Source organism: Copadichromis virginalis, linkage group LG1 (genome assembly GCF_057382275.1).
Source record: "Copadichromis virginalis isolate Kocher_CV1m ecotype Utaka linkage group LG1, C_Virginalis_male_GT1.1, whole genome shotgun sequence".
NCBI classification, from domain to species: domain Eukaryota; kingdom Metazoa; phylum Chordata; class Actinopteri; order Cichliformes; family Cichlidae; genus Copadichromis; species Copadichromis virginalis.
The window spans coordinates 1,317,013-1,340,994 of NC_140618.1; positions in this window are offsets into that span (position 1 = coordinate 1,317,013).

The following is a 23,982-nucleotide window of genomic DNA, read 5'->3' on the forward strand; positions in this document are numbered from 1 at the left end:
TCTGAAGTTTGGGCTAAAACGTATCACCTAGTGTAATATGAAAGCTCTGGTGTGACCACACGTTGAGCTTCAGTCGGCCTGAAACACCACAGCTGCTGCTCGCGTGTTTGATTATTTTCCACTGTCATTTTAGGATGTTTCTAGCTTATTATGATAACGTGATCATTTCTGGACTTCGAAGCTTTGTTATCTTCCTGGTTAAAAGATTTGGCAACAATAGTCACGTGACTCTTACAGGGTTACGACACTATGGGTCAAATCCCACACGCTACCAACACGGCACACTTTTATATCGAATTCACTGCTTAAATGAGACGAGATTCGCTGCGTGCCGTGAGCTCGACATCAACTCGAAGCCCTGACGATTCAGGAAGCGACTGACAGCATACATCCTCCCTCTGCCTCGCACTTAAATGCAAAGATGACAAAAAGAACGAAAAAGGCATCAGTGCGAGAGATGCCATCAGACGCACTTCGATGACACGTCCCCGAAGCATCACGGAGGAAAGGTGGAGCGCTGCCACCTCTCCGGAGATCTCCAAGTGGCTGCAGGGTCCAAGTGTTAAGGACCGATGTGGATCACAAGAGCCTGAAGGGCTAATGACAGTCCCCATCTCCAAAGAGGAGGCCTGCGCTGCGAGTGTTCATTCAAAATGGAGCACATAGGGGTGGGAAAGAAGAATTGGTGAATAGGAGAGGGAACAAAAATAGAGATTCATCTCATGGCATCTCTTGAATGCTAAATATAAGATGAAGGCCAATAATTTTAGAGCAAGCCCAGACAGACTTGTCAAACTTTGCGCCTTTACTATCCTTTGTCTTAGCACAGTTGTCATGTAGGGCCTGTACCCGTATGAAATATTAATTCTGCATAATAACTTTCAAAGGGGAATAAAGCACAGAGTTAATTATTAATAGCATGTGTATTCAAGGCATCTCCCTTTTTTCACACACACCAAAATATTCCCTGACAGTTGCCACTCGAAGGAAGAGAATCCCCATAATGCCGCGCTGCCGCAGAAACGACAATCACTAAACACTGATGCAAGTTCCATGAAACATCTAACCTACATTTCACAGGTATCAGCCGGAAATTCCTGTTTCTTCCTCGGCTGCCTAACATCCCACGCGCTCGCCACATTTACAGAGCGTGCTGGAAAGCAGCAACGGCCACATGTGTGAGAAATTAGTATGAAAATGATTTTTTAAACATGTTTGAATTCATTTCCGAGTTTCCGTTCGGAGCTCTGAACGGTTTACCTCAGCTCGTCTGCGCAGCCAGCTCCTTCTGTCCCGCTCACACAGCTGCACTGAGCTTTTCCACACACTTATTGTAGTTTTATATTCTCACCTTGTTTTAGACTGGATGGGATGGGTGTGTTCACCGAGGCAGTGGGAGGGTGCTCGGGTGGTTGTGGGGATGTTGACCTGCCTCTACAAGATTGTGAGAAAACAGATACAGATTTGGGATTGGCAGACTGGAAAAGTGGTTCCTGTTTTTAATAAGATCGCCAGCAGAGCGGAGAGTCCCGGTAGTCGAACCTCGGACTGGATCGGATCTTTATCCTCTCAAGGATAAGAGATCTTGGAGAGGGTGTTTGAGCACACTCCTCAGGGGATCCTGTCAGGGAGGATGGGGTACAACCGCAGCACCAGCTTGGACTGCATGGAAACTGAAACATTTCTAAATTGTGTAAAAACCCGCGTCGTCTCATGGTTAATGACGTTCCCTAAAATTGGAAACTTTTACCTGGAGTCATTTTGACCCCAAAGAAATGAGGTGAAACCGCCAGTGCGTCACGTTTCATACATTTTGAAGTGAAGGCTGTTATAACCAAATTATTAATAAATGCAAACAGGAGTGTAGTTACAATGTCTCGACGCACGCTCAATCATCCAGGTAAGTAAGTCCCAAAAAGTCGGTCCCGTGCATCTGGACGTAGCGTTTGAGTCTGAGTCTCTTGGATTCAGTGACGAAACGTTTCTCCCACTGGAAACGCCACGTCCAGGTGAACGCAATCGACTTTTTGGGAGGACTGTAGTTAGATAACAGACGAGTAATCACTGCTGACCCCTCCGGCGGTGCTGAAGGACGTAAGTTAGGCTCCGTCAGGCCCGCACTTTCTCACCACTGCTGTTCAACATGGTCAGAATTTCTACACATCAAGCGGCGGAGGCTCTCCTGTTCAGTGGTTCTCCACTCTGCTTTTTGCAGATGACGTGATTCTGTTGGCCTCAGTGAGCGATGACCTCCAGCTGGAACCAGGGCGTGAATAATAATAATAATAATAATGGATTGGATTTATATAGCGCTTTTCAAGGCACCCAAAGCGCTTTACAATGCCACTATTCATTCACTCTCACATTCACACACTGGTGGAGGCAGCTACAGTTGTAGCCACAGCTGCCCTGGGGCAGACTGACAGAAGCGAGGCTGCCATATCGCACCATCGGCCCCTCTGGCCAACACCAGTAGGCGGTAGGTGAAGTGTCTTGCCCAAGGACACAACGACCAGGACAGAGAGCCCGGGGATCGAACCGGCGACCTTCCGGTTACAGATACGCTTCCCAACCCCCTGAGCTACGGTCGCCCCACATACAGTTGTGTCGCCCCACAGTGAAGCAGCGAAGATGACCGTTATCACCTGCAAGTCTGAGGCCTTCATCCATCCAAGCATTCCTCTCCACGTTAGGGGGGAGCGCCAACACTTGGTTGAAATTCAGATTTTATGCACTGCGCGCACATGTGTGTGTGTGTGACACAGGAAAGCCAAGGTCAGGTAATCTGAGGTGTCTATCCACCAATCAGGCGTCAGATGTGGAGAAAAATCAGCGAGGCACTATGATGAGGAGAAATGTTATCTGCCAGACAATGGGCATCTCATTTACTGTATTCCCATTTCGGCCCATTTCGGCACGCTTCGCCCAGAGCCTCTTAATATACGCGTTATCCGACAGCGCCGAGGGGGCGGGAGGAGCTGCGAGAGGAGGAGGAGGGGGCGAGGAAGGCGAGACAGACCATTTCAGTGTCAATTTACAGAAATTCCCGCCGTCAAAAATGAGAAGGGGGAAAGTGAGAGTACTTCCCAGTTTCTTCCCAGATCTTTTAGTTTAATTCAATTGGACCTTTCAATAGCATATTTATGACACGCAGGAAGCATTCGCCCTATTGCATTATGGGAGGAGGGGAGAGATAAAGATGCTGATTCGTTAAAGCTCTCTGGCACAAAAGGAGATAAAAGCAGATAAAAAGAGGAGTGTGTTTTTCATCGTGAGGGAGGAGAGGATGAAGTCGCTTCATATCACCGCCTGTCTGCGTTCAGAAGACTAAACACGTTTAACTAAACGCCGCTATTTTTGACTTCTGCTCTCGCCGAACTTTAGAGAAGTCACCGCACTCTTCCATCAGAGTTTAACTCATCCATCAATATGTCCTTAAATCATTTAATCTGAGAGTTTAGAGGGGCAGGAAGGTGATGCAGATATTGCGTACACATGCAGAGTCACACCAGGAGGAAAACATTTCAGCTTTGGTTTGGGTCGCTGTCAAAATAAAAGCAGCAGAGGACTGAGAGCGTCATAGTCAAGGTATGAAGGTTTTACCCAGATCATCTCGTGTTCTTAACTGATCTCCGGACTCGCGTGGACGGGCCGGCTGCTGTTAGATCCACCGGCTCCCAAACCTGCCCGAGCCATTTTAGTGCCTAAACATCACCACCGGAGGCAGGTAGGATGTGCTCTGCTCTCACTGCTTCACCTCAGCTACTAAAGCCTACTTGGGTAGGTTTGGGTCAAAATACACCTGTCAAGATGGGAGCATAACCAGGTGAAGCACGCAGAGGGCCACCTCGCCACGCAGACGGACGAGTAACAGGTCGACTGTGCTCAAAGAGCCGAGCAGCAGATCTTCTCTTTTCCAGGAATCTCAATCAATAAGCAGTCGCTAATGCGTCTGACTGAGCGCGACGCACGAATCCATATTTAAATAACGGGGGGAGGGGCGGCGAGCGTTTCCTTGGGCAGATTCAGAGCGGCTTCCTGCGCCTCCCTCTGCAGGCCTTCCTCACACAGCAACGCAGACGGGATGCCAAACGCGCCATCGGAAAATGGCACATTCCCACACTTAGCAGCACCGCGTGATGGCTCCAGGCGCCACCTTTGTCTCAATCGCAGCGATGACTAAAATCGAGCATTGTAACGTGACACCCTCGATTTCATGCAACGTGGCGGATTACGGATATGAATTGAACGCTCGGCTCTTTTTTGTGTTCCAATTTCCCCAATTAGGATTTTCTGCCTTCATAATGACACAAAGTGTTCTCTTAGTCAAATCAGTGACAGCTATTTATATGAGCGCTAATCTCTCAGCCAGCTCCGAACTGCCAGAAAAGAGGGACAGCTTTCAAAGTAACGCCGGGAAACAAAAGCAACGCAGCTCTCTGTCTGTCTGCGTCCATCTGAGCCGGCCAGGAAGGGCGCACAAAGAGCTGTTTAAGACAGCTCATTTGGTAAATAACCCATAACACCGTGTTTGCTACCAGTTAGGCTCGGAATAAAATGTTCAAATAAGCAGCCCTCCCTCCACCAGCGCAGCTCATTCCTCTCTGTCGAGCATTTCAACAGAGCAGGGCATGAATGTCTGACGAGTAGGCTATCATCCAAGAGATCATTAAGCACAAGGGTTGAAGTGCCATCTTCAGTGCCATGGCAACAGGGTTGCGAGATGAGATAAAAAACAATGCGAGGCAGGAGGCAGGAGACAGGAGGCGGGGCGGGCGCTCGCTGATCGATGGCTTTCTCTCTCCCCCTTCAGAGGCCAGGAGCAGGAAGGGGAGGAGGGGGAGGAAGGCCGGCGGCTTCGGGGCTCCGTAGGTGCACTAACAGCGGGGACGGTCTTTCTTCAAAGCGCCGATTGTTTTCTAATTGAACGTGTCAAACCGAGCGTTTGCACGGGAACGATTATCCTTGCTTTGCTGCTCAGAAGTCCGTCTAAAACCAACATGGCTGCCGGTAAACCCGGCTCCCGGCCTCGCCGGGCTCCGGGTTCTTTCTCCCTGCGCTCCAGCTGTTTGCAGCACGACAGAGGTGACGCGAATTATCTCATGCAGCTGGCAGCACCGTTCGCGGTTTCGTGCCGCAGCTCGGCGGGGGCGCCGTCGGGTTACAGCCTTTTCTCCCTTTAACAGAGAGCGGGAACGCTTTTCAAAGTGTGCGTTAAGCCCTGCGCATCCAGCGCCCCCTCCCTCGCGGAGACACGCAGTTTGGGAAGTTGCTCTCTCCCAACGTGTGCTAATCAATCTGTGGAGAGCAATCTGTCAGGAAATCTTTAGCTTTAACCGCGGATGAGGCTCTTTCTGTGGGGCAGGGCGCTGCGGGGACTTACCAATAGCTGTCTTTACGCCTCCCGCAGTGTCAATAAGGATTATGAGAGCGAGCTTTTATCTCTTCAAACACGCAGACCAGTCACTCATTTAAATGGATGAACAATTCAGGTCTGCTCAATAAATAAAAAAAGAATATAGTTCCGTAAATACATTCAAATCCCAACTCTATTCAAATTCCACCAACCATATGCTTCATTTAAGATCTAATCTCCCTTTTTCTATTTCCGCCAATTCAGCGAAGGGAAATCTTTGTACACGTACTTGTTTAAGACCTCAAAGGATAAACACACACTACCTATTGTCGATGGCAATGCACCTTTATCCTCAACTTAAGACCCCGGGCTCCTTTGAGAGCGCTGCTGGCAGATGCCGTATGCAAAGCAGGTGCACGCGGGGAAAACGTGCCTAACAAAAGAGACATTATTGCATTTCGCAACCTCCCAAAAAGACGAGCAGAATATTAAAGGTGACACAACTGTATTTACACATCGTTTCCCGCACACCTAAAATAACCTCGTTTCTATCTCGCTCTATCAAATAAAAGGCAGGCAATAAAAATGTGCCAAGAGAAGAACAAATAAAAGCAAATTTTGACATTTTGCTTTTTGACGCCTTCCATTTATAGGTCAGAGGAAACACCGGCCGACCTCTCATTGTTTTTTAAATGCCATTTTGTAAGGCTGGGAAGCGGGAATTAATTAATGCGTGGGTAGCTGCCACTGTCAAGAGGCGGCACATTAAAATCAATGATTAATAAATTCAAAACACACAACAAACTCAGCTGGGAGATGAAAATAGTATTGTGCGCTCCATAGGAAGCGGCCCCAGCGCGCGTCCTCCCACCAAACCGAGCGGCCACTCAGATGGCTAATGGAAAGTAGCCGGTGCCAGCTGTGTGCCTATGAATAAAATCACTTTAATTAAAGGAATTACAATGGGAAAGGAACTGGGAGTGTGTGTGTGTGTGTGTGTGTGTGTGTGTGTGTGTGTGTGTGCGCGTGTGTGTGTGTGTGTGTGTGTGTGTGTGTGTGTGTGTGTGTGTGTGTGTGTGTGCGTGCGTGCGTGCGTGTGTGTGTGAGAGACATCCTTTCCTGTCGATACTGCACACACACACACACACACACACACACACACACACACACACACACACAAGATGAAATCCCATAAAGACTTAAAATAACAGAGAGCCTTTGTGCTTGCATTATTAAATAGGCCTAATCCACACATGCTCCATTGTACCAAACAGCTTTAAGATTTACAAATGTGTCGCCCTCAGCGCGCATCATACGCCAGGATACAGATACTATGGCGGCGTCTGCGAGCGTGACACCCACTGACGAACAAAGACCGCCGCGTCCCCAACAAATCACAAATCCCAACGCGCAATTAAGCGAGGTATTTGTTTGCTTAAGCTGGGACAACGGAGCCAAAGCAGGACGAGATCTTGCCGGTTTGTCGGGGGTGAGAGGGCGACAACAGCACTTTTATTTAACCTTCAACCAGGTTAGGAAGTCTCCGAACACTATGGGGGCCCACTGGGGCCAAAGCCCCGGCAACGACGCCTGAAATGAACCAAACTTTAATTATTACCAATGAAACCAGCTCTTATTAGGGCGTTAATGAGGGCTCAGGTCAAAGTCCCTAGACTTGACTCAGCAACGTCACTGCATAAGGTCAAACGCTATAAACTGCAGGAAAAGCACATCAAAGGAACATTTGTATGAACAGTTTTCTTGATTCACACCAAATATAACACAAACGTATCAAAGTGCAGCCACAGACGCTATAACGAGGTAATAATGTGCCATAAGATCACGTGACTTAACATTTATATTTCTCTTCAAAGACTTCAATTCATTTCAATTCCCTGGACAGAGCACGTGCATGCACACTAATGCAGCTCGTCTATGTGCTGGCTCCAGAGCACCGCAAAAGAAAAGCCAGAAATAAAATTAAAATCAGTTACAGAGAATCATAAATCTACAGAAAACACAATATATTAACAGAGAAATTTTAAATATGTAACACCAAGTAAAAACACAGCATACAGTGGGGCAAAAAAGTATTTAGTCAGCCACCGATTGTGCAAGTTCCCCCACCTAAAATGATGACAGAGGTCAGTAATTTGCACCAGAGGTACACGTCAACTGTGAGAGACAGAATGTGAAAAAAAAATCCATGAATCCACATGGTAGGATTTGTAAAGAATTTATTGGTAAATCAGGGTGGAAAATAAGTATTTGGTCAATAACAAAAATACAACTCAATACTTTGTAACATAACCTTTGTTGGCAATAACAGAGGTCAAACGTTTACTATAGGTCTTTACCAGGTTTGCACACACAGTAGCTGGTATTTTGGCCCATTCCTCCATGCAGATCTTCTCGAGAGCAGTGATGTTTTGGGGCTGTCGCCGAGCAACACGGACTTTCAACTCCCGCCACAGATTTTCTATGGGGTTGAGGTCTGGAGACTGGCTAGGCCACTCCAGGACTTTCAAATGCTTCTTACGGAGCCACTCCTTTGTTGCCCGGGCGGTGTGTTTTGGATCATTGTCATGTTGGAAGACCCAGCCTCGTTTCATCTTCAAAGTTCTCACTGATGGAAGGAGGTTTTGGCTCAAAATCTCACGATACATGGCCCCATTCATTCTGTCCTTAACACGGATCAGTCGTCCTGTCCCCTTGGCAGAAAAACAGCCCCATAGCATGATGTTTCCACCCCCATGCTTCACAGTAGGTATGGTGTTCTTGGGATGCAACTCAGTATTCTTCTTCCTCCAAACACGACGAGTTGAGTTTATACCAAAAAGTTCTACTTTGGTTTCATCTGACCACATGACATTCTCCCAATCCTCTGCTGTATCATCCATGTGCTCTCTGGCAAACTTCAGACGGGCCTGGACATGCACTGGCTTCAGCAGCGGAACACGTCTGGCACTGCGGGATTTGATTCCCTGCCGTTGTAGTGTGTTACTGATGGTGACCTTTGTTACTTTGGTCCCAGCTCTCTGCAGGTCATTCACCAGGTCCCCCCGTGTGGTTCTGGGATCTTTGCTCACCGTTCTCATGATCATTTTGACCCCACGGGATGAGATCTTGCGTGGAGCCCCAGATCGAGGGAGATTATCAGTGGTCTTGTATGTCTTCCATTTTCTGATGATTGCTCCCACAGTTGATTTTTTCACACCAAGCTGCTTGCCTATTGTAGATTCACTCTTCCCAGTCTGGTGCAGGTCTACAATACTTTTCCTGGTGTCCTTCGAAAGCTCTTTGGTCTTGGCCATGGCGGAGTTTGGAGTCTGACTGTTTGAGGCTGTGGACAGGTGTCTTTTATACAGATGATGAGTTCAAACAGGTGCCATTCATACAGGTAACGAGTGGGGGACAGAAAAGCTTCTTACAGAAGACGTTACAGGTCTGTGAGAGCCAGAGATTTTCCTTGTTTGAGGTGACCAAATACTTATTTTCCACCCTGATTTACCAATAAATTCTTTACAAATCCTACCATGTGGATTCATGGATTTTTTTTTCACATTCTGTCTCTCACAGTTGAAGTGTACCTCTGGTGCAAATTACTGACCTCTGTCATCATTTTAAGTGGGGGAACTTGCACAATCGGTGGCTGACTAAATACTTTTTTGCCCCACTGTATACATCATTCAATCAGAACTACAGATATCGAGTTACTAAACTAAACTCAGCAGTAATAAATAAATGGGATCCTAAACGGGTATAAAAAGGTTCAATGTGTCAGTGAGTAGCGATCTCCAAAGTCTGATGCTTGTATATACCATTTATCTCTGCTCCATGTTTATAAGAGGGTATATTTATTAAAAGTATCACAGGTATGACTCACAGAGGTCTACAAATGACCTTTATAGGAACAGGACGTACGATCAACAGCAAACGTACAGACCTCCTTTACTGAAGCAGAAGTACAGATACCTGTGTTAAGAAATACTCCAGTAAAAGTACTGAAGCAACTTTTTTACTCAAGCAAAAGTAATAAAGTACAGGCTCTGAAATGTACTCAAAGTACGAAAGTAAAAAGCTGAAGGACGATTCTACTCACTGCGTTTGTACAAAGGGAACTGAACCTTGTGCTAAATCAATATAAGAATAAAATAATATCAGCACATGAGAATACAAATAATGAATGTACTTAGTTTGAATCTCTTATGTAGGAGACAAGCAGCGATAAATAAATACCTGTTGGCTGCTCTGCAGAGGGTGACCTGCCCTCCACACCTGAACAGTAACGTGGGTCAGGGGTCACAGTGGGATTCAGCAGGTGGCTTCGAGTGGATATCAGCTGACCTGCTGCTCTTTGTGGGCGTGTCTTTATACTCGACAGTATACAAGTAGCGTCAAGTTGGAATTCAGTGAATTAATCTAAACATGGTAAATGCAAATTCATCTCTGCTACAGTTGATGTACCAGCATCTGACCATGAGCACCACAGCTGCTGTGCAGCACTCCAACACAGAGCTGTGAATTCACCACATTATTGCACAGTAATCTGATTACCCTGGATAAAATTACCCAGTGTTTTCATGCAACATTTGAATAACGCAGGTTTGTATAGCTAAATAAAAACACATGATTTATCAAAACACATCATATACCAATGTGATGAAAATTATGACATGTAAGCTTTAAATCTGCAGTGTATCGAGCGTCACTGAGCATCCTTCCCTTTAACTCTAAGCTCTGTTCTTCCTCTCCTGTCTTTCTTTCTTATTTTTCGCCATCTTTGAGTTAAGTTAGGTCTCTTTCTTTTCTCTCCCTGTGAAATAAGCAGCTGGACCTTTAGCTGCAACACACTGTGAGACAAACTGCACACAAACATTTTGTGTTTGCTGATGTTTGTTGATCTCATAGAAACGCTGTATTTCAAATTACGACGTTACTCTGTGCTTGCTCCTCTTCTGTAGCCCAGCTCGATGCTAAAGTAGACAACTTACACAACACAAACACACCTTACGGACACTGCAGTCCTCTGGCCACTTTATCCCCAGAGTAGAAACGCTATAAATGAACCTAGAGTAACGGGGTTTGGAAATGTAATGAGTAGAAAGTTCAGATATTTGTTTAAAAATGTACGAAGCAAAAGTCCAAAGTTATCAGAAAAATAAATATTCAAGTACAGATGCCTGAAAATTCGACTTCGTTACTTTCCACCTCTGATGTTCAGACATAGTGCCCACGTTTTTATGCCACTAATTTGTTTAAATTCTGTCTCGCGTTTAGAAGAGCTGATGAGCTTTATGGTGCACAGGTTGTGGCTGGGATTGACTGAGAGAAGCTTCTATCTGCTCTTTAAGTGATGACCTGATGAATCCTGCTTCCGGGTCCAAACTACTCTGCATTTATTAAGGCTGTTGTGGTTTTAACATGTTTTCATGTTTTGTATCTTGTTCTATTTAATCTCAACAAGCCCTTAAAAACAATCAGTGATGACTGTCGGCCTCTCTCAGTTTTTATTACGACTGTTAAATTTAAGGCTACGTCCACACGTACACGGGTATTTTTGAAAATGGAGATTTTCCGTTTTCGTTTTGGAGAATAATCCCGTCCACACATAAAGGCAGAAATGAAGGAAAATGCTGCTATGAACATGCCAAAGCAGCAGGTGGCGCTATATTCCTAACCGTATAGAAATATTGGCCAATCAGAAGTCTAGAAGCCTCGGCGGGAAATAGTAAACAAAGATGGGGCATAGAAGCAGAACCGAGTCGTATGTGTGGAGGGACAGTAACTGTGTGTGTATGTAAGCATTTAAACACTGCAGAGAGTAGAATTAACAGTAACAGTATTGTAGAAATTCATTTCACCGAAACAATAACGTGGCGCACAGTGTGACGTCAAAAAATGCGCACACCTTTGACGCTGCGTTTTCTCCGTTTCTCGTCCACACGTAAACGCAAAAACTGAGTTTTCAAAAATATCCACCCTGGCAGGAGTTTTTAAAAATCTTCGTTTTCAGTGACCAAAAATGCCGTTTACGTGTGGACGAAAGGTGCAAACGCATAGAAAAATCTGCGTTTTCAAAAATACCCGGGTACGTGTGGACGTAGCCTAACCCATATGGAAAAGATATATATAAATCTTATAAAGTTTGTATCTGTCTTGTGTGAAACTTGTATGAAAAGCATATAAGAGTGAAAACCCTTGAAAAATTATACAATGAAACTTGTATGTTTTGGATACTTACTAAACCAATGTATGAAAGTAATGAGAAAGTGGCCACTTTCATGAGTAATCACATATAAGTTTTTACTATTTCTTTTCCGTATGGGAAAGTTCAGTGTTTAAACCCTTCCGATGTAACTACAGCCCAGCCCATGCAGCAGTATATTAATGACTAGGGGTGGGTTTTATTAATCGATTAAAATTGATTCTGGCTTGGATAACGTGATATCGATTCATTAAAATCCTGAATCGATTTTTTTATATAAATGTATTTTGCCTCAGGTGAAACGTCACAAAATTTTGACAACCACCCAACATTTAAAACAGTAAATGAGAGCAGGTACACGGCTTCTGCACAAAGACGTAAACACACAGCGTGGACCTGCGGATCAGAATCAGTGAGATGTTGCCTTTCTCACCCGACGGCACGGACACGGTCGGGGCTGAAAGCCGACAGCTCGCTGATTCTGATGTTTCGGCGGGTCCGCGCTTTGTGTTTACATCCTTTTTGCGCCGATTCTAAAGCTGTTAGTTTGATCTCTCTCCAAACGATATTGACCAAACCAGCAGCAAAAGAAGATCCAAACTACACTTCACATAAACATCGTCATGGACTTTTGCTGTTTTGCTTCCACCACAATAAAAATCACACTTCATGCACAGCTCTCTCTCTCTCTCTCTCTGTACTTCAAGAACAGTTTCCCATCTATCCCCGAAATCTGTTTTCTGCATTATTCGCTTGCAAATCCGCCGTTGTTTACAGCGCTGTCGGCCGATGTTTTTTTTTCCTTTTACTTACTTCCGAAAAGAAAACCTAATTTCTGCCGTTCAATATGCTTCTGAACAAATTTAAACTTTTAAAAATTATGCAAAATGCAAAACGCTGTGTCTCTAATAAAACCGCTGTAACTTAGGAGGTAATGTAAAAGTTGATTAATGGTTTTCTTTCATTTTTGATGATCTACTGCAGAATATTTTTATAAAATCCAGGCCAGGAAAATCACCTTCATGTTTTTCTGTGTTTTATCTTCAGCTGCTTTGACACAAAGGCCTCTGCTGTGACGCTCACACCTTTGATAAAGTCTGGAAAGTGTCAGCTTCCTTTTTATAGATACAAAAATATGTAAATGTGCTGATCTGAATTATAATATTTCTGACTGTCTGAAGCAAAATTTCCCAGATTCAAATCAAATTGAATCGAATCGTGGATCGAATCGATTCAGGACCTGGTGAATCGGAATAGAATCGATTCTAGAAATCAGTGACGATGCCCAGCCCTATGAATGACTAACCTCGTATTGTGGATGGATTATCTCAGTTGTTCTCCTGACTTAAGTTTGGTCCTTTTACAGCATCCTGCCATGTGACTGCATTTGTCCCTAACCATCGGGAACCCTCACGTTAACTTTTATCGAGTGTAAAAAAGTTCATCCTCCAGCTTCACTGTGCTAATGTTATGCTAACATAGCTGTGTAGCTAGCGATCACGTAGCACATCACTATATAGAAGCTAGCACAACTTCAGTAACCTTGCAAACGTCACTGCTGTTTAGTTTTCTGTCTTCATTTATGTTGGAAGTGATAGCAGAGCTGTACGTTTGAATTTGTTCAGAAATCTCTCAGTCAGAACATGCTATATCATGCTTAGGTGGAAGCTAGCGAACTAACTTCCTGCTAACTTCTAACTCTGTTATATTTAATAAATTCTGTTTAAATCATAAATCATTTTATTACAGATGAAAGACTTTACAGTTTGTAACTCTCAGTGATGCCGCAGTGTTCATTTGACTTTGGGACCTGAAGACATACATGTTAACCCTATCGATTTTTCTGGGAGAATCCCGGATTTCAGTGCCCCACCTGAAATTTCTCAGACCCACCATTCTCCCGAATTTCTCCCAATTTTCCACCCGGACAACAAAATTGAAAAACAATATCCCAGAATGCATCGTGCGGCCCAGCCAATTCCAGTTTCCAACAATGGCGGCAGCTACTTAGTTTTAATTACTCTTATTACTTTCTGGGTTGCAAAATAAACTTTTAACACATTTTCAGGCGAGAATGTAGCTGTGTAAACTTCAAATACCTGAGCCGGGAAGAACAGAAAACTCCCGGCACATCGTTTTCAAACCCCCGCCGTCTTTCTCTACTCAGGTGATATAAATCACTTAGATAACTTAAAAATGTTATTGTTTGGCTTTTTTCAGTGTTTTATTTGTTCCTGAGTAAATTGGTTTGGCTGAGATTAAAGTTATTAGATTAGATTAAATTTAACTTTATTAATCCCTCGGGAGGGTTCCTCTGGGGTTTTCACACAGCTGAATAAACGCCAAACAAAAAACTGATTAAACAGAAGTGTGAGATGGTCGAGAATTTACGGCTGGTTTTCACTCCACCGAGAGAGCTCGTGGCGTAATTCTGAAGGCTAGACTGTTAGTGATGTGTCGGTCGCGAACGAAATGGCTCTTAGAGCCGGATCTTTGACGTGAACGACGCAAGCCGGCTCCTAATAGACCCTGTGCACGAGAAAATGCTAACTTCCTGGTTTGAGACCGGATGTAGGGTTGTACATTTCCGGTAGCTTTACTTTGCAGTCAATCACTACTGCGAAGATATCCTCCACAATCATGTCCAAAACTCGAAAACGGAAAGATTTACAAAGAGCAGAAGGTGGGAACACTCACCACTGTTGTGTCATAAAAAATCTAATGATCAGTTTTGACGTTTAAAGCGTTTAGATCGATCAGTTGTTTACATCACTCAACACAAGCAGAACTGCATCACTGCAGCAGAAGACACATCGTCCACATTCAGAAGCATCTCTGTGTAGTGACTGGTCTCATGATTTAAACAGGCAAATGTTCAGCATTCAAACTACAGGTGAAGAACAGTCAAACCAGATGTTTCCCCGTTATGTCGAGATCAGCTAGTCAAGTACACACCTACACAGCATGTTAACAAACCCTGAAAAAAGCCACACAAAAATGAATGATTGTAAGGGTTTCTATACATTAGTATTTACGAAGGGTATGTTGTGACTTACCTTCAAAATTACAGCGGTCCCTCGCTATAACGCGGTTCACCTTTCACCTCGCTGTTTCGCAGATTGTTTAGTGCAAGTTTGCATGCTTATTTTTTTACATCACATTGTGTCCTGCGTCCTGATCGCTGCAGACGATCTCCTCCGTGACGTCTCTCCTGTACAGTACAGAATCGCTGCATCGATGCTAGCAGTGTGACTCTGAAGTGCAGTGCTGTATGTCCACGATGTCCACCAAACGTTTTGCACCGTCAAAAAATAAAATTGGCTCCTTGATTTCACCTCTCGCTGGTTATTTTTAGAACATAACACCCGGCATAAACGAGGGACAGCTGAGAAATATAACATTTGAATCCCTTTTCTCTTTTGCTCTGAGGCGCAGGGGAAAAATATCGACAATATCGAACATCATTTACAGATATATTGGGTAAATGCCCGAGACATCTATAGAAATGTAAATCGCCGCTTGATTCATTCATTTGCTTAACTTGTTTTGGACCGTAAACCAGGCGCGAATAGGACACCGGAAACAAAGCTCCCCACAGGAGTTTCCGCACCGGAAGTAACATATGCTATCATGCACATAGTCTATCGCGAGCCGTGGGTTGTTTTTTTTCTTTCTTTCTCTCTCTCGCTTCACTCTGCATGCGAGCCTTGTGCTTTGCGCTGGGCAGAGGGTATGGACTCGAATTGTGTCATTTCCACAACACTGCCCCCCGCCGGAGGTGGCTAAGTTTTTGGCTAAGTCCACACACAAATCTTTTTACACATACAAATCGTGATTTACAAGCAGTGTTGCCAACTCCTCAGTAAGGAAAATCGCTATTGGCTGTCCTAAAAGTCGCTAGAAGTCGCTAAATGACGTCATCGCCTAATTTGCATAATTGGTCATGCTAATCTAATTGTAACCTACGCTGTCGGAGAGAGAAATAACATCGTGGAAGAGACATAAAGTGAGTAAAAAAACGTCCTAAATGCATTTAGAGTTTATTTAGAACTACAAATTAAATTTCTTTTAGCAATTTTTTTTTTTAATGTCACAATTCCAACCCTGCTCCTTTACCCGGGCTTGGACCGGCAAAAGTGACCCGAAACAGGCGCTCTGGTGGAGTTAATTTGTGTGTGTGTTTATAAGTAGTTTTAAACCTTGTGATCCACAAAACAGCATAAGAGTAAAAGAAGAACTGACTGCGTTACAGCACCCGCTGCTTGTTGAGAGTAAAAGCGATACGCGCTTCCACGTCTTTTTTTTGCGACTTTTTTTAGAGAAAAAGTCGCTGAATATAGCGATAAAGTCGCTAAGTTGGCAACACTGTTTACAAGTACAAAATATTTATGACCACAATTTGAGCCCATACAGAGGGGCGGTAGTTACACTGGCAGTAGCACAGGAACAGAGCGGGAGGGAGAGAGAGAGAGCAGGGACAACAACTCACATTAGAAAGGTATAGTAATCATCCACAACTATATTCAGTTGCGGATGACAAAGGATTCAGAAAGTTTATTCACGCAGGTCCATATGACAGAATATGCATGTTCTTTTTGTTTTCATAGTTTAATTTATATTTAATTGTGTTGTGGTTTGCAGTGTTTTGTGTTGTTTCACTTTAAATTTGTAAAAGGAAAAAGCTGAAAATTTAAATAGTTAAAAGTTGAAATGTGAATAATTGATTTTTGTATTATATGATTTATTTATTACACTTTATGTGGAGTGAAAAATTAAAGTATATTTACGGTGGCCCCTACAGACAAAGCACATACAAACTCAGAAGCTCAGAAGTACCAACGACCGGATTTGGTGTGTGGTAGTAACAGGTAAATTATTTGTGTATATATATATATATATATATATGAGTGTTTGTGTATAAATACACAAACAATACACATATGCTTTCAATTGTGTAATTTAAGTGATCTAGGTAGCTGTTTTGGAAGTTCAGTTAAAGCTAGAAATGTGTTTTGGAGTGTGTACGTGTTTTGTCTCTAAGGCCACTGCATATATTTATATATAAACATATATAAATAAAACCACTTTTTTTTACATTAGTAATTCCTTTTGTGCATAATTTTATATTATTGTTAATAATAAATTAATTAAAGCAACAAAACAACCTGAAGAGCCGGTTCGGAGCCGAAAGAGCCGTAAATCCCATCACTATAGACCGTCACAGTCACTCACTTCCAGCCTACCCGGCTTTCGGAGGACCCGCCACAATTAGGCTACGTCCACACGTACCCGGGTATTTTTGAAAACGCAGATTTTTCTATGCGTTTGCACCTTTCGTCCACACGTAAACGGCGTTCTCGGTCACTGAAAACGGAGATTTTTAAAAACGCCTGCCAGGGTGGATATTTTCGAAAACTCAGTTTTTGCGTTTACGTGTGGACGAGAAAAACGCAGAAAACGCAGCGTCAAAGGTGTACGCATTTTTTGACGTCACACTGTGCGCCACGTTATTGTTTTGGTGAAATGAATTTCTACAATACTGTTAATTCTACTCTCTGCAGTGTTTAAATGCTTCCCCTCTGCTGTTGGACACATGAACAATAACCATATGACTGTCCCCGCCACTAACACATGACCCTACGCTGTGTTCACTGCATCATTCCATGATTGGCACTGATCACCACCTGCACTCATGTATATATCTTTCTACGCAGCACTCTTAATTCTTATCTCATGTATATATCTCATGTATATCTCATGTATATCTCATGCACATATCTTTCTACGTAGCACTTTTAATTCTTATTCCTACTTTTATTTTTTCATGTCTATTTAAGCGTAATTTATGACACTATGTTTGCACTGAAGCACCGCAGCAATTTCCTAATGTTGTAAACCTGCTCAACATTTGGCAATAAACCCCTTTCTGATTCTGATTCTGAAATGCTTACATATACACAGTTACTGTCCCTCCACACATACGACTCGGTTCTGCTTCTATGCCCCATCTTTGTTTACTATTTCCCACCGAGGCTTCTAGACTTCTGATTGGCAAACATTTCTGCACGGTTAGGAATATAGCGCCAACTGCTGCTTTGGCATGTTCATAGCAGCGTTTTCCTTCATTTCTGCGTTTACGTGTGGACGGGATTATTTTTCAAAACGAAAACGGAAAATCTCCGTTTTCAAACATACCCGTGTACGTGTGGACGTAGCCTTAGACCGCAAACGCCGGGTCCTCAATTGGATGCAGCCTCTGAATTTGGGCACTCCCGCTGTTTCCGGCCCGACAACAATAACGGTGACAATAACTTATTTTATAAACACTGTAAAATTCAAGTTTTTTGTGTATATATATATATATATATATACACAAAAAACTTGAATATATATATATATATATATATATATATATATATATTAGGGTTGCCAACCGTCCCTTAAAAAACGGAATCGTCCCGTATTTAGAAACAAAAGTACACGTCCCGTATTGCGCTAATAAGGGACGCACTTTGTCCCGTAATACAGTGAGAATCAAAAGTAGTCTATAAATGTTAATGAGATTAACGCTTTGTTTGAAAACATAATTCCCAGCCCCTCTCCTGCTTTGTGACCAATGAGCTGACAGCACACTTATGACAATTCGAGTATGACAATTCAGATTACCGCTCATCTCATTGGTCGAGGAAAGGTCGCTTACGGAGAAAATACCGGAAGACAACAGATGACCACAACAAGAAGCATGGCCAACAGGGAAACAAACGCCGACTCTGCGGTGCAAGTCTCGGACGACAGTACACCTAAAGCTGGGCAGACACTGTGCGATTTTTTCAGTCGCGATATTCAGCTCCTGCTCAAACTGCACGATTGACTCGCAGGGATTAGAAGTTTGCAGGTCACGATGCAGGTCTCACACTGTACCGCCCGATGCTCTGATGCGACCTGAGTGCTCACACTGTGCCTCCATAACATGAAGGTTATAACAGAAAATCTGTCGCTCTCTCTCTCTGTCTTTCACTCACACAGACACACCACCACCATCAACTTTGCTAAATTGCTAATGAAAAACATGATCAGGCAGCTGTGATTGAGCAGCAGTGTAAATCCAACTATTTTCACGGTTGTTGTGGTCGTGATAATTTTGTGAGGCCACATGGAAAAGGCTCGGATGATCTTTCAAAAATTCTACAAGTTGTGCCTCCATCGCTTGTGTCCAGATCACATGCTGCACAGCCGTGCTGCGCCGTCTTTTTCACCGACGTTTACGTGTTTGCGCGTGAGCAGTGTGAGCGGCTGTGGTGACACCCTCACGAGCGATTGATGATCGGGAGCTGGTCGTGAGGTGTTAATCACTTCTCGTTACCCCACGTATACTACACGATCCACGATGAAGGCCAAAATCGGTCCGATCACTCAAAAATCGTCTCAAAATGGGCCAAAAACCGCACAGTGTGAGCCCAGCGTTAGAGCAGCAATGTTTGTTCCCCTCAGAGAAAGGGAAGAATGGGAAAAGGAAAACACCTGGCTGGAAAACGTTAATATGGGCATGTGCAGTGAATATCAGCGCTATGTGGCCAGAAGTGTGATAATATAATTTATTTTGTGTAATAAACAACTGCAAGGATAGATGATTACAACAAATACATGACTAATACATAAAAGTAATACATAGATGAATAATGATGATGAGTTAAGATGCGTAATCATGGGAACAAGCGGGTTTACAAACAGGAGCAGCTGATTAGCATTAGAAAAGCTGAAATAATACCTCAACTGAAGCCAATTGTACTAAATGCACTAAATGTGCACAGTTACAAGAATGTTTTTCTTTCTATTGTTTTCTATTATTTTAAGTTAAGCAGGACAGAGTTCTTTTAAAGAAAGATTTACTTATATTCTCAAAAGTTAAGCATGACAGGCTTCTGTTTAAGAAGGAGACCTGTGTTACTGTGTTAATGTTGTCATTTTGAGCTAAAAATAAATGGCTAAATGATCACTTGTTTCACATGTGTTCATATCACAAAGAATATGCATCTGCTTAAATCAACTTCAAGTCAAATGGTTAAAAAAAAATAATTTCACACACAAAAAAAGAGCTAGAAAATTCACCACACTGGGAAGGGTGAAGACAACTGGGTCGCCCGGCCCTGGCCACGAGGTGTCCCTTATTTATTTTCCAGGGAGTTGGCAACCCTAATATATATATATATATATATATATATATATATATATATATATATATATATATATATATATATATCACTCAAGGTTGGCAAGTATGCCTGAAGCGGAATTTGGACTCGAAAAGGCTAATGACATCAGACTTAAAGGCGGGATAATCACACGGTGAGTCATGGTGAGGCCAGTTATGTTTCCTTGGCCAATGAAGGGTCGGATATATTTTAATAACATTTGCTGAAACAGAGCCGAGAGGATCGAGTCTGCGTCGTTTCGTGGCGTCGTCGGTTGCGGGTCGGATGATGGAGCAGTAATCTTCTATTTTGATTTTGATGATTTTTTTTGTATTGCCATTTTTTTTGAAAACATAAACATTTCTTAGATAAAACGTTCTGTGATTTGTTCTTTTTTATTTAAATGTTTTCAGTTTTTTTTAAAGAAAAAAGGAACATAAGTCTATGGAAATAAAATATATATTTTGAGTTTTTCTATGAATGTTTTAACAAATAATAAACATGTTTTATTTTACATTTCAGTTTGCAGCAAAAATAGTTTCAAAATTTGTTTATGGAAATAAAATGGCTTATAGTTTGTCATTTATTAGAATTAAAACTTAAATTTTATGCATCACATGTTTTAAAATGTGTATAAAATTAAATGTAAATGTGTGTAAATGTTTTCAGTTCACATCTTCATGTTCAGTTTTAAGAGATAACGAACAACATACAAGACCTAACTTTAACTACACAAACATAAAACACGCAGCCGTTTTTTTAGTTTTTGTTGTTTGAACGTGTGTATGGAAATAATAAAAATGTATGTATGTTAATAAGAATACATAAAATTCTGTTTTGTGTTGTTTTTTCCCCCAATTTTAAAATGTTTTCACTTCACATTAGTTTAAGAACAAATTATTTTCTTATCATTTTACAGCAGAAATAAACGTCTGTAACAAAATGTGAAGCTGTCTAAATCCAGAGATGTTAAAAGTAAAGCCTGGGGCCCAGAACTGGGTCACCAAAGGGTCCAACCAGGCCCAGTGGGTGGCTTTAATGTGTAAGCATTCAAAGCAGGAGGGATGTGGCACTTTTCACTCTGTTCTGCATCATTATCGTCTGTATCAGCTGAGCCACAGGTCTGAGTCAGTTTAACTGTCGGACTGAAAGGCATACACAAGTAAGGTAGTTAAGTCCAAGGAGCCGATTTACTCAGCATTCCCACGGAGAAACTGAGACTTATTTTTCTCATCGGTTTTATAAACGCACGGTTTAGTAAATGTGAACATTTTAACATATTTAAGCTTCTTCACAGTAAAAGGAGGAGGTGATTTTATCGCAAGGTTATTGGGCGACAGCTCTTAGTGGTCCCGCCCATTTAAGATCATGCTGGAGTCTCTGTCTTAAAGAGAACTTCTGAGGGGCAGCCAATGAGGAGAGAACTGGCGTTAAAACGGCTTATTTCAAAGAGAGGATGAGTTAAAGGGCTGCACTGAGGCGGGACCAGATAAGGAGGGAGGGCAGAACAGGTCACCTTTAATATACACACACAGGTGATGAACACTGAGACACTGAGCTCAACAAGGAAACCCTGCTTCAGTAACAATAACAACATCAGGATTTAAGTCCTGCACAGGTAAACTGTAGTTATCGCAAGTGTCCACCAGAGGGAGGTACAATCCCAGCTAAACCATCAGGAGCCTGTCCAGCGCCTCCTCGAGCCCTCAAAGCTTCTGCAGACCTGACAAACTTTAGTGGACTCACTGAGTCTGAGCTGAAAGTGTGCGTTACCCAAAGCGGTGCCTGAGAGCGACTGCAGCCGTTCCAGGCGACATGAATGCGATGCATGAAATATTTAAGAGTAAGAGAAGAGAAAGCGGGAGAGCTGCTAACATCAAAGTGTCTGCTAACATACACTGGAGCAAGTTGTTTACATGGGGCGGTGGCACGGCCCTGAGGGAGGTCTGGCCTGGTTCTGACGCCGCTCAGCTCGAGCAAACATCACTTCACACAGGCAGGAAACACCACCCCTCCACCCCCACCAGGAGCCCGGAGGCATCCACCACGCTGCTTCACCAGAAGCCAGACGTGGATCCCGATCTCCCCGATCCGCAGCTGCTTCTTTTTTTCTCCAGCACATCTCCACGTGAAACTTTAGAAACCGTGAAGAAAGCAAAACTCCAGCCCACCCAAACTGGCCTCACAAACATATAAATACAAAAACATCGTCTGATTCTGAGCGGCTCACGGACGCTGGGACTCCAAAGGGAACCTGATAAAAAGTTTGATTAAAACAGCGACAGATCACGGAGCTATTTTCATGCACCTGTGTGAAGACATGAAACCAGGCGAGCAGATCCACAGCTCCTTCGGCACATAATGAGACCAGCGGTCAGGCCTTTTTACCCTCGAGAGGCTGAAACAAGCCCACTCTTCACTAAGACGATCCTGAAGGAGCGAGCGTGCCTTCCTGTGGGGTCAGGATTAAGTGAATTCCTGAGTGGGAAAATTCACAGACACTCCTGGAAGTCGGAGGTGGTGTTGGTGCAGCAGCAGCTGATGGGTGACGTCACACCGCAGTGAAGCGTTTTTGATTAACGGTCCAAACTGGCGGCTCAGATTCAAGGTGATTGGCTGTAGCTGTTAGCCTCCAGCACTCTGAGCACTGACAGAACAAAATCAAAAACCTTTTAAAATAAACAAACTTTAACAAAGCAGCGGTTTCAGGAGCGGTCGGGGGGTGGGGGGTGGGGGGGGACCTGGAATGGCAGAAATTTAGACTTGTTAAAGTTTCTGATTGCTTTTAGAAGAACTCGTCAGCCCTCGTCGAGCACATCCATCATCTTTGAGACGTCCACATTGCTCTCCATCCAAGGAGCTCGTGTCCCCAGAGCCTGACAAAGTGAACCCTCGGTCTGATAAAGCTGAGCTACCGTCATCGAGGCTCACAGACCGGACCAGCACGCTCTCTGCTTTAATCTGCTGGTTCATGCTGTGTTTCCAATCCAGAGTTCAAAGAACAGAACACGAGTTTCTCCACCCAGCTGACTCAGGTTCAGGTGACTTTACCTGTGCCCGCAGGTGCATTCTGGGAGTCCCCCATGAAGATCAGAGTCACGTGTTTGTGTTCTGGAGGGTCTGAGCTTCAAATTAAATCTAAAATCAGCACAACTCACATCAAACTGTCAGCAATGTGAGAGAAACAGAGGTCAGAGATAGTGTCTGTCTCCTGTTTCCACAGAAGAGGGGCCTGAAAACTGAAGGCTCTGCCTCCCATTCTACTTTAAATACTCTAGGAACAACAAGTAGGCCTGCAGAGCGAGAGCGAAGGAAGCCAATACAGGAGAAATCTGCTCTCTTTCTAGTCCCTGTCAGGACTCTTGCTGCAGCATTTTGGATCAGCTGAAGGCTTTTCAGGGAGTTTTTAGGACTTCCTGATAATAATGAATTACAGTTAAAGGTGTAGTGTGGGCCACTGACTCCTGAAGGATGTAAAAGGTTCAGACCGAGCTTCATGGTCTGCGTGTTTCCTGCATGCAAAAACATTTCAGATCAGAGGAAAACCTGCAGAAGTGAGATACAGACATGTAACACCCACCTCCTCCTATCCCAGCATCCTCCTGTCACACCAACCCTCTGCATGTCCTCCTTCACTACATCCATGAACCTCCTCTGAGCTCTTCCTCTCCCACCCTCCCCCCTCAGCCGTCCCTCTGATGGACTCGTTTCTGATCCCGTCTCACTGCCAGTCAATATCAGAACATCTTCAGTTCAAGCTCTTTTTGTCAGCATCACTACCGTTGTGTTATCCTAACACCTCACCTCCTGTTTGAATGCAGTGAACTCATGTTTGAGTGCCAGAGATGCTCTTAGAGTTCCCGTTTCCTTCCTATCAGCTTAAAGCGTCTGACGGTGTCACAGTGCCACCTGGTGGAGCGCAGCCTGAGCTCGCCCATCTCACACTCATCACGTCAAAGAGCTTAAAAACCTTTATTGGAAAACATGTAGCAGCATTTCATTAAAAACAAACAAAACAAATCATGTAGAGACATTTTTGGGATAAAAAGGTCAAAGTTCAAGACAGTCAACATTTAGCTTCTGAAGCCCGGCTGGTTCACCTGTCCATCAAGGTAGCCAAGCTACTGGTCCCCAAGCAGAACATGGCCACACTGTGCCCATTAAAAAGGAAAACACACGCACACACACACACACACACGCACACACACACGCACGCACACGCACAC